This window comes from Staurois parvus, unplaced genomic scaffold (assembly GCF_062004578.1).
Source record: "Staurois parvus isolate SC_StPar_1 unplaced genomic scaffold, SC_StPar_1.0 ptg000715l, whole genome shotgun sequence".
Taxonomy (NCBI): domain Eukaryota; kingdom Metazoa; phylum Chordata; class Amphibia; order Anura; family Ranidae; genus Staurois; species Staurois parvus.
Window position 1 is genome coordinate 10055471 of NW_028318511.1, and position 16017 is coordinate 10071487.

Consider the following 16017-nt stretch of genomic DNA (forward strand, 5'->3'; position numbering starts at 1 on the left):
CATAGGACAGTGAGAAGAGAATGAAAACTTCTACAAGCTTTGACCAGTGCTGAGCTGTACACTGATATAAGTCACAAGACTGCTCTAACTGCTGATGAGAAAAGGTATTTAATGATTTATATTTACTACAATAACTGCATTTCCATGGTGTGAGTACTGTTGGAGACCAGATATAGTGAATGCTGGGTCCTGGGTTTAGTAACACTTTAGGTGGGATACACACTTTTGGTCCATTGGGTTCAAAGTGCTGTCATGTGTTAAGGCATCACAATGATTTGAACGGGCTGCCTAATCCACTGAAACACACAGATAAAGGTGCTCTTACCATTTTTAGCAATACAGCAACCACAACGCACAATAACACATTTCCACACATTGCACTGCAATACAGGTGTGTTTGGAAGGTGCACTGAGGTGTCTGGCAGAATGATCGGCATTACAGCATATCAATGCATCACAACAGAATCCAACTGCATCTGCATATGTTATTGCGTGTTGTGTGATAATGGAACCTTTTTTGCTCCATTTCATGCATGTATTTTGCATGTTCTTGCCTAAAAAGAAATCTCTTTCAGCTCGGCATATGATATGTCATGGTAAAACTCATATGAGCCCTATTTTCCATAGGACACTGCCATGTAGAGATATTAAGGGTCAATTCGATCTATGCATGTGCCTAGACATGTGTGGTTTTTTTGCATTGTTAGGCAGGTGTGTTGTCATGTATCGACATGCGTGAACATGCGTTTTCAATATGTTTTGTACTTTTGAATTTGTGGGTGTATAGAGCTAACAGCTGTTGACCAAGGCTTATTATTATCCATTGCCATCGCATCATAATGCATGTAACATGCATTTTAATATGTTGTCATTGACTTCCATGAGACTTCCAGCGCACAAAAAGGCAGAAAAAAATGGACATGTACAGTAGTTTCTAAAGATGTTCTGCCGTGCTGAGATGGGGATAGACACTATTTTTTACTATGGAGATGTTATACTTGTGCATTTAGCACATCAGTAGGCCTTTAAAGGAGAAGGTTGGGATACATAATAAAAACATTCATACTCACCTCAGTGTCATATTGCATCTGCCCCATGTCAGCTCTAACATGACTGCTGATCACTCAGTTCTCAGTCTGCTCAGAGTGGAGAGCAGTGAGTGTCAGCCACCAGCTCTCGGCTCTGGAGTGTCAAGCTAGAGAGGGAGCAGGAGTGGGTGGCTCAGGCTCTCAGCTGCGTGCAAAGACCTGTATCCAGTTGTCGATCAGGCAGCTGGGTGGATCCCTACAATATGGTCGGGATCCTGCAGCTCTGTGACGTCAGCTGATAGCGGGGAATAGACACTATTAGCTGACTTTAGGTCACAGGAGAGCAAAAGTAAGTGCATTCCTGTGACCCAGAAGAGATGTATGACCAAAAAAAACAAGGAACTGATTGATTTGTACAGCCATTCTGTGCAGTTATTGTAGCTGTGCTAAGATGTGAACACAATATAAAGCTCATTGGAATTCTGTTTTAGGTTTGGGTGGATGCTGGCATGCAGCTTCCTATCAGTTAGTATTGAACACAAAGCACTTCTTGATGCCTTCTGTATTCACCAGCACAGGCTGTTCACCTCTATGGTAATGCAGGTTGTTGATCACGTCTTTGCTGCAATGCAGTTCAGAATCTCTGTACACTGACGTGTGTTGTAGGTCTGACCTGCGTTTTGTGTACAGACATCCTGTGTTCATCCCAGAGATGACTGGAGCTTTCCCTATGTCACTCATTATTTACCATCTCTCTTAGATATTATTAGATATTATCATTCACCAATTGGCAGTACTGCAGCTTAGTGGTGTTCATTCACTCCTCACTTACTATTGTGCCCAGGGCCATTCTAAGGGTGGATGACACCCAAGGTGGCAGTTTTTGCTGGTAAGGCCTTCATGCCTCACCGGGCCTTCATGAGTTCTGGCCTCATTTGCAGTGTGGCCCCAGGTATGCCCCATTAAGACTGGAAACAAGTGGAAATCTCTCCTATGGGATATAGAGATTGAGGACTTCTGTCAGGTTTTTATTGCTGTCTTCCTGTAGGCAGGTGTAATTTGACTTTTCTGCACCAGTGACATGCAGAGTTGGGGACAGCAGGAACTTGTGTTCCTCTTAGGCCTCAGTAGATGTTATCCGGTGAGCAGCTGTCTGAAAGGACATTGGTACCTTCACAGCCGTCTTAATGAGGGCTGTACTTATAAAAAGCCCTGGCTCACTACAGTTGGCATGCATTTTGCTTGCGGTTAGGACAGGGACAGGAACCTGCTGTTCAGGGAGAGTGTGCCTAGCGTATAAAGAGGTTCAGTGGAGGAGGGACAGAATAGGGACTGATTGCCAGTTTATCTGTGTGGAACCTTTCTGCTACAACTCCTTGCTCTATCCCTGCCTGCAAGCTGCCTCCTCTGCCAGGTGCTGTCGGTATTCATGTCTCCTCTCTGCAAGGGTCATATAGCTCACGGTGAGTGTTATCACCTGTTGGGTTCTTCCACATAAACTCTGTATTTTGTTGTTGGAACTTTTACATTAATATACTATGTTGCAATTTCGGATCTCCGTGTGACTTTTCTCCTTTCTGGGTATCACATACCTGATGGAGAGATTTCCCCTGACTTTGGGAGAGATTTCCCACTGGCACAAGGAGTAAGGGGAAATTTCCTCAATAAGGGCACAGATGATAATACAACCCTGACAGAGGATCTAACCCTTCCTTGCTTTACCAAATTTATGTAATCTTTCATTCATTCAAGGCACACCCCTCAACCCAGATATACTTGCCTTCACAGAGTTCCCTTACCTCTCCTTTCTCCAATGCAGTCGCTGCAAAACTTCCAGAGTGATGACATCACCCCCTCCATAATGTGGTGATGTTGGTGCCTAGTGATTGGCCTGTAAGTCCAAGCACAGCATCATGGGAGGAGGTAACATGCTCCCCGATATATGGAAGCACTGAGTATGACAAGCAGGTGTGGTGGGGGAGTGCTGTGAAGGTAAGTATAACTGGGTCAGAGTGGGCTTTAAAGGTATAGTCCACCTCTTGAAAAATGTAAAAAAAAAATGCTCCCATATTAATAAAATAAAAATTGTGACTTTATAAAATTTTTGCATTGAAGCCTGCAGAGCATTGCAGCTGCAATCAGTGTCATGGGTGCAATGCTCAGACTCCTGCATTGTTTACTTCCCAGCCCTAGGTCCATACAGAGGTACAGACCTTCCATTATGGGGCTGGAGGACGTAAACAATGGGCTACTAGTGTGGTGACATCACCAAACTTGTACTGGTGCCACCTGTGAGTCGCTTCTCTGCAATGGCAGATAGGACTTGTAGTCTGCCCATGCACAGATGCTTGTGAATATGACATGGGTGTGCAGGCGGAGCCACACTCAACTGCGCTAAAGTCAAACAACAACAGGACGCACCATAGAGAAGTACCATGAAATACGACTAAGTGGGTGGAGGAACAGTTGGAGCGTGGGGAATTGGGAAATGCAACCATGTTTACTGTTACATCCTAAATATAGCTGTACCATGAAATATGGTCACAAAGGTGCACTATGCTATTAAAGGGTTAGTCATACTTCGCAACTTTTTGACAGGGGAATGAAGGACACCTATTAGCAAATGTTTGTAGGCATAGGACACACCCCCTGCCATGCCCCCTTCAAAAAGAATTATAAAAAAAATAGATTAATGTCACAAGTGCTTGTTTATTCCTTTATACTAGCTTTTGAAGTTTACAAATGCAGCAATTTAGAAACTGGGAAACATCTTTTGGAAGATAAATAGTTCATTTTATATACAACTATATAGATCAGACCAAAATGAGGGACAAATGGTGAGGAAAGAGGGACAGGGGGACTTTGTTCCAAATCAGGGACAGTCCCTCAAAATCAGGGACAGTTGGGAGGCATGGGGTTAGTTCACCTTTACCAAAAAACTGCTTATGCAGATAAAAGGTGTCTGCAGATAAAAACAAACAGTACAGCTCTAAATAAAGTTGAATAATGCCCTTGCCATAGGTGTAGGCCAATTATGTACCTCATGAAGCCTGACTGGAATACTCCCAGGACGTTGCTACGTGAGGCCTAGTCATTACTGCTCACCTCCACCATCACAGGAGTGAGCTCCCAGATGCTGAGCTCAGAGCTACTACATCAGGGGAGAGAAAGAGCATGAGAGGGTGTTTGAATCAGAGAAAAGCTTACTCCTGTGATGGTGGAGGTAAGCAGTAATGTCTAGGCCTCACTTAGAAACTTCCTAGCAACGTTCTGGGAGTATTCCAGTCAGGTTCCATGGAGTATGTAAATGGCCTACACCTATAGCAAGGGCATTTTTCAACTTTAATTACAGACACACAGTTTTTTTTTTGTCCACAGACACCCCTTACCTGCATAGGCAGTACTTTGTTGAAGGTGAACTATCCCTTTAACCACATCCTTACCGCGCTATAGCTGAATGACGGCTACAGAGTGGTTGTCCAGTTCTAGATGATCAGTGCCCTGCAGTGTCTCCCAGCAGTGCCACCCACCAGAGCCCACCTGTGCCCAGCAGTGCCACCTATCAGTGCCCAGCAGTGCCATCCACCAGTGTTACCCAGACGTTGCACCCATCAGTGCCCAGCAGTGTCGCCAGTCTGTGCTTTCAGTCAGCGCCGCCCGTCAGTGTCACTCATCAGTGCCCATTGGTGCCGCCTATCAGTGCCCATCTGTGCCCCCTATCAGTGCAGCATCATCAGTGCTTCCTCATCAATGCCCACCAGTGCCACCTCATCAGTGCCCATCAGTGCTGCCTGTCAGTGCAGCCTCATCAACGCACATCAGTGAAGGAGAAAAATTACCTGTTTGCTAAATTTTATAATAGAAACAACAAAATATATATTTTTGTTTATAGTGCAAACAATACAACACCCAGTAGAGGTTAAATACCACCAAAAGAAAAGTCTATTTGTGTGAAAAAAATGATACAAATTTCATATGGGTACAGTGTTGACTGCGAAATTGTCATTCAAACTGTGACAGTGCCGGGCAGGAAGGGGGTAAAAAAAGGTAAGTGGTTAAAGAAACTGAATGGGAAAGGTGACAGGGTCTCTTTAAAGCAGAACCTCCCTCGACAAATAAAGTTTTGTACATAATAGCAGGTCGGGTTTTTTCAGGGGGCTTTTCTATTTTCTTTTTTTTTTTCCGAACATAGCCACCCTCTAACAGGAGGTTGGATTACAGCTGCAAAAAAAAAAAATTGGAGGTGGGGGGCAATACAAGGTACTTTTCTGAGCTAGGAATACAGACCAGAATAGATTTTTTTCAAACCAGAATTTAGTGTCACTTTTTGGCCTCTTCCACACGATAATGTTTGAGCATCTGCTTTTTTTAATGTAATTTCAGACATTTGTTTTGCACGTATTTATGTGTATTTGCGTGTTCATGCATTTGCACGCACAATATATTCTTGAGAAAAATCAATTAATATTTATGCTCATATGCACATGTTTGCGGCATTTGCGCACATGCAGCATAATTTACTGACCAAAACATGCAGAGTTTCCTAATTTTTTTTACTGAAAAATATGTGGCGCTTGTTTATGTGCCTGCATACAAAGGCACATTGCAAATAATGGGCTACATTTTACCTCAGTAAAAAAACCCTGCTGTACTGATCTTTTTCATGCTGCAGTGTGCAAGAGGCCTAAGGAATTATTTCTAGGGAAAGATAGTTTTACAGTGTTACATTGTTTCCGCCTCGACCAAGGTAACTGTATATACTATACCTGGCCAATGCTCCTGGAAGCTGGAAATCACCAAAGCAGAAACCACTACTTGCTGATTTAGAAGTTTTCATTTTATATAGAACAACCCCTATAGAAAGCATTGCAGGAATATGTCCTATTCGAAAGAATATTCAGTACAGCAGGAGGTTTTGTCTCTCTCTGTGTCCAATGTGCAAAAATTGAGTGGACACAGACCTGTCATCTGCACACTCTGCTCCAATCAGCAGGGGATCAGTGGTCAAATTCCCTGCTAATCAAAATGAAGTCTGCCCCATCTAAAGAGGTTTAAAATGTCACTAAATCCAAATCATAAAAAACTAGCAATAAATATTGTATTAAATGCTGTTCATACTCACTCAGTCACTATGAGATTCATTTTCTGTATTTTGTAAAAGACCTGGTTTATCCTGCTGTTCTCTCCCTCCTGTCCATGTCCCCAATGCAGTTGTGGGTTTTGCAGAGCAGTGTTGGCAGCTACTGCATATGCTCAGTTTTCAGTGACTTTTTATGCTGAGCCTTTCCTCCCTATCACATCTGAGCAGCCTATGTGATTTTATATTCACACATGTGGGCATATACACAGTGGTAAACAACAGTCACTCCCTCCCTCCTCCTTAGTGCCAACTAACCAGCTAAACACAATGTAGGTGAGAGATTATATCTTGATTGATGGAGGCTTTACCTCCCTGATATTCTAAGACACAGGCTGGAGGGTTTGATTTCAAATATATATTTGTATGACAATGCAAAACAGTTTATTGTTAATTAATTATTTATTTTTACTCTGTATCCCAAAGGCTGTTTTTTTATTTTGAACATGTGACCAGCAGTGAAAAAGGACTAGAAGCTCCTCCTGCTTATGTTTCCTTACAGACAGGCTGGGAAGGAGCTGGGTCATGTGACAGCTTTATATCAATTAGGAAAAAGGTACTTTTTTTAATTAAAATAATTACAGTGCCATCATTCACATACAGACAGAGAAGGGACAATGTAAAATTAAACTGACAAAAAAATGACAAATTAAACAGTGTGTGTTTAGGATGACTTTAAGTTCCACTTTAACTAGTTTTAGATGAAGTTTGTTTTGAAACATTTTGCTGATAAACTTTACCTGACTTGTCCTATTGGGGGAATCAGAATTGGATGCAAAGCACAGCCTGAGCTCCCAATCTGCACCTAGCCAATATACTGTATAAACATTTAATCTGTAGGAATCCAAATGTCAGTTGTATTGTTTACTTTATTTAATATGTATGCATTTATTCACGTGGAATACAGCTTAAAGGGTTAAAAGTATGTAAGAGGTAAACATAGTTTATTAGGGAGGGTGTAGTAGAGCCAAAAAGAACAGGTCTGTTATTTAAAAAGAAAAAAGACCAGTTTGGTGAACTCTGCATATTCAGCACCTACAAAAGTCCCGGAAATAAAGTTCCTCCAACAATGCAACTTTCAGAGTTTAAAAGAAAACATTCCACAACACTGACTGTAAAGGTCACAGTGTTTCCAATGACTAAGTGCGATTCCAATGACTAAGTGCGCCTCCCACACTACTCTGACTGACAGGCCACCTATAGAGAGCTCATCTTTAATGAACAGTCATATGTATTAGACGCAGTAACCTGTGCAAAGAATTGTAACCCGTGGCAACCAGTTACTGTTCAGTTACTGAAGTAAGGTGAGTTTAGGTCTCATTTTTGAAGGGTATGCACGCAAGAAAAAAACTTGTTACCATAGCAACAAATTTAGAATCCTTGTTTACAGTCACATTCTGCGCTACAGAAATGACCTTAAGGCTCCTTTCACACTTGTGCAACTTCTAAATCCTGCCATTTGCATTGCAACTGTACAGTGTGACTTGATGCAACTTTGTTGCGACTTTGGATGAGTGCGACTTTGGCTTTGCCTAAGGATGACTGTTTGTGCTGTAAAAAGTCACATGCAAGTCACATGTATATCATTCAGTCACTTTCATGTGACTTTGGAGGGTTTACATTGAAGTCTATGGCCGCTAAAGTGCATGGAACTACTTTCAAGTTGCTGCAATTTGAAGTCACACAAATATGAATGGTACTCATTAGGAAACACTAGGTATGACTTGTCATGCGACTTTGGACCGACAACTGTGAATGGGCTCTTAGAAGCCAATTGGTTGCTCTGTCAACAAAATGAATTTGCATTAGCACACTTTATCCACTTAGTACCACTTGTCTACTGCGGCTATTATTTACATTTTTACACAAATGTTAAAAGCTGTATTATTTGCTAATGATTACTTTAAGCCCCAAACATGTATACTGTATATTTCCTTAAAGCAGAGGCCCTGGGGAATAAAATGGTGGCAGTTGCAATTTTTTATGTTGCAATTTATGCACAGCTATTTATCAAGCAATATAATTCTATTGCAAACAAATACAATAGTATACCCAATTTTTTGTAAAACATAAAAGAGGAGGTTGCATCGAGTAAATAGACACCAAACATGTCAAGCCTAAAACTGCATGCTCCCATGAAATTGCAAAAAACTATGATACTCAAATTTCACCATAAGTGACACTTTAAACACATTTATAGGTTATCTGTTTAGAGGTAAAGTGGCATTAAACCCAAAACCAGATGTGGTGGCTGTATACATTTTATTTTCTTAGGCTTACTTCCCTCTGTATTCACCTGGTGATCTGACCAGTAACACACCTCCTGTATTAGAGTGTCCCCACTCTGGATAAAGGAGCAACAGAGACACCTTTGGACAGCAGCATTGCTAATATGGGGAGAGGGTAGTATTAGACGTAGTAGCAGATTCATATGGGCGTGACTAACAAATTGAAGCCAAACTCCAGCTAACACTTTCTAAGCTGTTAGAGCAACATTTTTTTTCCTTTTGGGATAAATGTTTTAAGAATATAACTGGAAGTAGATGGTATCTCCCAAAAGGGTTGCCAACATCTCAAAAAGTATATCAATAAAATGCAACAATACCTCGTGGGCAGGCCCGGATTGGCCATAGGGCACACCGGGCATTTGCCTGGTGGGCCAGGGCTGCCAGGCTTAAGATGACCGGGCTGCACAGTAGGAATTAAGCAGCAACCGCAGTCTGGACATGGCTAATACAGACCGCTCACCTCCAGCTGTGCGGCTATGCCCAAAGCAGGGCCAACAGGAGTAGCAACAGTGATGGCTCCTGAAGAGAAGCAGGAAGCACTGCTGACACACCTCCTCGGCCGGGCCACTTCACTGAAGGGAGAATGGAGGCCTCTCTTCTTCACCCATGGCCTGTCTCTTTGCTGGAGGAGCTATCTCTTTACTGGAGGGGCTGTCTCTTTGCTAGATGGTCTGTCTCTTTGCTGGAGTAGCTGTCTCTTTGCTGGATGAGCTGTCTCTTTTCTGGAGGGGCTGTCTATTTGCTGGATGGACTGTTTCTCTGCTGGAGTAGCTGTCTCTTTGCTGGAGGGGCTGTCTCTTAGCTGGACGGCTGTTTCTTAGCTGGATGGGCTGTCTCTTTGCTGGATGGGCTGTCTCTTTGCTGGATGGGCTGTCTCTTTGCTGGGCGAGCTGTCTGTTTGCTGAAGGGGCTGTCTCTTTGCTGAACAAGCTGTCTCTTTGCTGGACGGGCTGTCTCTTTACTGGAGGGGCTGTCTCTTTACTGGATGGGCTGTCTCTTTGCTGAATGAGCTGTCTCTTTGCTGGATAAGTTGTCTCTTTGCTGGATGGACTGTTTCTTTGCTGGATGGGCTGTTTCTTTGCTGGATGGGCTGTCTCTTTGCTGGATGGGCTGTCTCTTTGCTGGATGGGCTGTCTCTTTGTTGGATGGGCTGTCTCTGTGCCCAGTTGGGTCCTTCAAAGAGACATCCCAATCCAGCAAAGAAAAAACCCAGTCCAAGAAGGGACATCTCCATCCTGCAAAGAGACATCCCAATCCAGCAAAAAGACATCCCAATCCAAAAAAAAACAAAAAACAGCCAAGTCCAAGAAAGGACATCCCTATCCAGCAAAGAGACATCCCTGTCCAGTAAACAAACATCCCGTCTTTGCCATATGGGGATGTCCCTTTGCTGGATTGGGCCATCTCTTTGAATATGTAGGGGGAACTGTGATTAGATCTCTAGGGGCACTGTAATGTAAAGGGGCATTGTGATATAAAGGGGACTGTGCTGTAAAGGGGCACTGTAATCAATACAGTACCCCTTTACAGTGCAGTCCCCTTTATATCACAGTTCCCCCCTTATATTACAGTGCGGAGGACTGACTCCGTGAATATTCCATCACCAACTGCCCCCGTGAATGCCCTTGCGCCCTTCCTCCCCCCAGAAATTGGCTGCTCAGTCTAAAATGCCCGGGCATATTTTTGTCACAGTCCGGTCCGGCCTGTGGTACTTTACAGGCAACAACAAATATTTAAAAGGCAAACTATGTCAATCTTTACTACAAAAATGGTTTTAAAAAAGACAATAAGACAATATTGTGTTGTTTTAAATAATTTATGTAATAAAGATTGGCATAGTTGCCTTTTACATATTTGTTGTTGCCTGTAAAGTCCCACGGGGGTATTGTTACATTTAATGATATACATAAAAACTAAAAGCTGACCATGCTAAGCACCCAGTGGTAAATGGTTTATCTCAACCCTCTAACTGCTAGAGCTGTAGGGCAGCATGTTCTGTAGAAAAACAGCAGACTTACTGGCCAATTTATAAATTAAAATAAAAGAAAGCATGAAGAAGAAAACTAATGCAATCTCCGCATCTAAGAATTGGTAGGCTGCAATCTAAAAAATGTTTGGTTTTGGGTGTAATGCCACTTTAGGTATGAATTATGGCCCTAGAATTATTGCTCTCTCCTGGATGTTGTGATATCTCCCATGTGTAGCTGTGCATTTGCATTGGGTTGTGTATGATGAGTAATGGTGGTGCTTTTAATTTTTTTCTTTTCTTTTTATTTATTTATTTTTAAGGAGAAGTGTGGGAATTGAAAAAACAAACATACATAATCATCTATATGGCTGCTGCAGCTGTCCCCTTCTGACTGTAAGCCAGAGAATTGAGCAATCACATGACCTTTGATCGCTCAGGTCTCTGGTCTGCTCTGACCCTAAGTGCACACCTAAATGTTTTCCACAGCGTTTTGCAGAAACACACTACAGTCCATTTAACATGATTTCCTATGGGACATGTTCACATCTCTGCATTTTCACCCGGTGCATTTTTTTAAAAGGGTCAGTGACTTTTTTTAATGGAAAAAGTTGCGTTTTTGGTCCTATAGATTTCAATGGAAATGCTGCACAAAAGCATGTAGTGCATTTTTGCTGCATTTTTGCCACATTTTTGATGCATTTTGTGTTTTGAATCTGCCTAGCAACAAGAAAAAAAAACGCAAAACGCATAAAAAACGCAGGTGCAAAAACGCAGAACACAGTGCAGAAACAGGTCAAACGCAAACTGCATAGGTATGAACATAGCCTGAGCACAGAGCGGTTACTGTCAGTCCAAAAGTATTCTATTGATTGTGACAACAAGAAAAGACAAAAGGCAATTACTGCGTTTCAGGGGCCAAAAAAATCTCCTTTCATCAAGGTTTTATCAACTGTCAAAATGTTTATAGGATTCAGAGCAAAGCTCCTGAGTATATCAATCAAAATATTTTGTCTGTATTATAGAAAGGCAAAAGAAACTTTTGTTAAAAAAAGGCTGTTTGATCCTGTCTTCTCTGATCCTCCCCTTCTTCCAGTGTCCCCCTCTTATCTCCTGATGATAAGACATATCCTGGAGACACTCTGCACATGCTCAATTTAGTATCTATTGCTAGAGAGGTTTTTTTTTTCTTGGGAGAATGCATGTGATCAGCACAGGGCCAATCAGCACTGTCTAGATAGAGGTCAGAGGTCATGCATCCTGCTACAGGAGAATAAAACTCCTCATACAAGTTTTAACCAGTGCTCCGCTGAACACTGATAGAAGTCACAAGAGTGCTCCAACTGCTGATGGGAAAAGGTATTTAGCATTGCATTTCCATATTCTGTGGACTGTGGGAGACCAGATATAGTGAATGTAGGGTCCGGGGTTTAGTTACACTTTAAGTACACCCCTAAGTAAGGGGAATGGGTGTGGAGTCAGAGACAGAAATAGACCTGAAAGAGATACTCTTTTTCCAAACAAAACTAGCAATTAAAGCGGTATCAAACCCAATACCAAAAATTTAATATATTGCAGCTTACCAATCATTAGATGTAATTGCTGCATTAGTTTTATTTTTTTAAGATTTTTTTCCCCTTTGTTTTCACCTGGTGATCTGGCCAGTAACACATCTCCTGTATTAGAGTGCCCCCACTCTGGATGAAGGAGCACAGGGGACACTTTTAGACAGCTGCATTGTCAGTCTGGGGGGTAGGGGGTGTTAGATGTACTAGCACAGTGGTCGGCAAGCCGCGGCTCGCGAGCCACATGTGGCTCTTTACAAGCTTAAATGCGGCTCTTCTGTGTGCCGGGCGCCCGCTCCCCTCCCTCCTCTCGGGCGGCCGCCCCAAAAGTCAGGACTCTGCAGCTGTCAGGATGTAGGCGGGGCAGCCAGGATGTAGGCGGGGCAGCGTGACGAACTCCTCTCCTCTCACAGTCCGCCCTGAAGACCAGAACGGCGCGGGAAGCACGGCGAGAGGAACGCGCGGAGCAAAGGTAAGTGAATTGACACAGGGGGGACTTACTATATGGGGGATGAATTACTATATGGGGGACTTACTATATGGGGGGACTTACTATATGGGGGGGGACTTACTATATGGGGGATGAATTACTATATGGGGGACTTACTAAATGGGGGGGGACTTACTATATGGGGGACTTACTATATGGGGGATGAATTACTATATGGGGGATGAATTACTATATGGGAGATGAATTACTATATGGGAGATGAATTACTATGGGGGGGATGAATTACTATGGGGGATGAATTACTATGGGGGATGAATTACTATGGGGGATGAATTAATATGGGGGATGAATTACTATATGGGGGATGAATTACTATGGGGGATGAATTACTATGGGGGGATGAATTACTATGGGGGATGAATTACTATATGGGGGATGAATTACTATGGGGGATGAATTAATATGGGGGATGAATTACTATATGGGGGATGAATTACTATATGGGGGATGAATTACTATATGGGGGATGAATTGCTATGGGGGATGAATTGCTATGGGGGATGAATTGCTATATGGGGGATGAATTACTATATGGGGGATGAATTACTATGGGGGATGAATTACTATATGGGGGATGAATTACTATATGGGGGATGAATTACTCTATGGGGGATGAATTACTCTATGGGGGATGAATTACTATATGGGGGATGAATTACTATGGGGGATGAATTACTATATGGGAGATGTATTTTCAGTTTTAAAAATGTGGCTCTCAAAATAAATTTCAATCGTGGTTTTGGCGAGATTTGGCTCAGTTGAAAAAAAAGGTTGCCCACCACTGTACTAGCAGATTTAAATAAAGCTTATCAAATTAAAACCAAACTTCGGCTCACACTTTTGGGATAAAGGTTTTACCTGAATAAATGATAGCTGATCATTGAAAGCACCCCTGTCAGTGGTAAATAGTTTGTTTCATCCCTGTAAACTGATACTTCAGGAAGAGAACTTTTTCTTTTGAAAAACAACCAATTTACTGGCTGAATCACCATATGAAAGTAGAAGAAAGAAAGCCAAAAAAAGAAAACTAATGCAGCCATCACATTTAAGAATTGGCAAGCTGCAATATAATAAACATTTGTCTTTGGGTTTAATGCTACTTTAATAATACTCTTTATGGCTAGTTCACACTAGATGCAGTTCAGTGTGCTTTTTTTCTGCATCAAAAATGAATGCAGAGTGTTTTCCATGTATTCCAATGGCTGTAGTTCACACTAGTGCAGTCAGTTTCTGGTGCAGAAAAAAAAGTAGAACATGCTGCATTTTTTCTCCACAAAACCATACTGGAACATATCAAACTGCATCAAAACTGCACCAGAACAGAGTGCAGTGTGAACTGTATACAAAAACATATCCAGAATGTATCTGGAGTGCGTTTTTGTGGTGTGAAGTGGCCCTTAACCTTTACCCGCCCGGCCTATGGACAGATGGCGGCCGGCAACATTCTTCAGCGTACCGGGAGGACGCCACATGGTGTCCTCCCGGGCATGCGCAGTTTGCGGGCCTGCAGAGCCGTGCAGCAGCGCGATCTGTCACCGGCCGTGTACCTTGGACACAGCCGATGACAGATCTGAGTACCGTCACCAAAAAACTTTTCTCCAAACCTTATAACAAACACCCTAAATCTTACTGCAATAAATGTCCAAAATTAAAGTCCAAAGTGTCCACAAGAATAAATCTTCCAATGTTGTGTGAAAATATCCAATTCAATTCACCACTCCAGGTCCAGGATACCTCAAGAATATGAAACTAAATATAGTGCGTTATCCTTAAAATTATTCAGTGATGTGTGATTCCATGCAAAAACCACTCGTGAAAGGAAAAAAACAAAAAAAACTATATGATGAACAAACACAGCACTCTGTGAATCTCAAATTTAAAACGTGAATATCAGCACTTCAAAAATATGAGTACATATAAATAAAAATAATAAAATTAAATGTAAAATACAAGTGAACAATCCATGACTCCCCCACTTGTTAGGTAAATTCACAGCAAGCTGCACAACCTGTGATAATGTGCTAAATTCAATGGTGCCACACTATAGTGGGATTCCATGCAATTACCCTCTCTCAGCTTAAACCAGCATACACAAGCACTCCAGGGTATTTTCAGCTTCCACCCTGCGGATACGCCCAATTCAATCTCCCCCGCTCCTCATAAGGGCAAAGAAGGCAATAATCAGTGGAGTGTGAAGGGTAGCATAACAGCTATATTCGATTCTTACATTAATAAAAGGAAAAACCGTCCATCCTTCCCAGCAGTTCTCACAGCTGAATTCCAATACCAAAGATGGCCGCGCCGCTCCTTCCGGTTTTACGTCTGACGTCACGTTTGCTGACGCGTTTCGCCACTTCCGACTTCTTCTCGAGGGATCTAAGAAGATCTGAGTACCGGTCTCGTTGCCGGTACCATGTGACCTGCTGTGACCAATCACAGCAGGTCACATGACAGTTGTATACAATGGATGGCTTCATTCATGCCATCCATTGTATACAAGTGTGCCTAGCTGTGAATGGTCACAGCGATCACATGAACAAGCTGGGCCAATCACAGCCCAGCTGTGTCATGTGATTAGTCGTGGCCAAATCACAGCTAAGCACAAAAAAAAAAGCCCTGAATGAATCGATGTCATTCAGGTAAATGCTTGCTTATAGCAAAGTAATTCTTTGCTATAAGCAAATTGGTAAAAAAAAAAAAATACTTCCCCAAAGTAGTACAATGTTACTATGGTAACATTGTACTACTTTGGTCATAGTGAAATATGAAAAAAAATCATAACAAAAAGAAACAAAATGTAATAAAAAATTAAAAATAATATAAAAATTTTTTTTTTTCATACTGTCACCAGTCAGTGTCCCTGATCACCGCCATGCCAGTTGTATGATGATGCTGTACTGCACTGGTGACAGTATGTAAAAAAAAATAGTGAAAATAATTTTTTTAATTTTTTTATTTTCCAAAAAATTCTGACAAAAAAAATACAACTTCAAAAAACTCGCCATGCCTCTTATGAAATACGTCGGACTGTCTACTTTGCAAAAAGGGGTCATTTGGGGGATATCTGTACTGTTCTGACATTCTTGGACCTCAAGAAATTAGATTGTCCGTCAGTACTTCAGGATTGATCAATTTTCAGAACTATACCATAGTTTGTGAACTCTATAACTTTCCTACAAACTAAAAAATACATCCTAATTTGGGTCATTTTCACCAAAGACATGTAGCAGAATACATCTCGGCCTAAATTTATGAAGAACAATTATTTATTTGCAAACTTTTATAACAGAAACAAAGAAAAACGTGGGTTTTTTTTTTCAAAATTTTCGGTCTTTTTTTGTTAATTTAGCAAAAAATAAAAACACCATTGGTGATTAAATACCACCAAAAAAAAGCTCTAGTTGTGTGAAGAAAATTATAAAATTTTAGTTTGGGTACAGTGTTGTATGACCGCGCAATTGTCATTCAAAGTGTGAGAGCACTGAGACCTGAAAAATGGCCTGGGCAGGAAGGGGGTAAAAG

General features: G+C 41.8%; 2 protein-coding genes across 2 annotated transcripts in view; one reads left to right on the top strand and one right to left on the bottom strand.

The window, feature by feature from the left end:
• RASSF7 (Ras association domain family member 7) overlaps nt 1-16017 on the bottom strand; it is a 106349-nt gene that overhangs the window by 89875 nt on the left and 457 nt on the right. The gene's annotated exons all lie outside the window — the stretch shown is intronic.
• LMNTD2 (lamin tail domain containing 2) overlaps nt 2359-16017 on the top strand; it is a 138586-nt gene continuing 124927 nt past the window's right edge. Inside the window, exon 1 of the mRNA XM_089653594.1 lies at nt 2359-2491. The gene's annotated coding sequence lies outside the window, so the exon portion shown is untranslated. The remainder of the gene's footprint in view (nt 2492-16017) is intronic.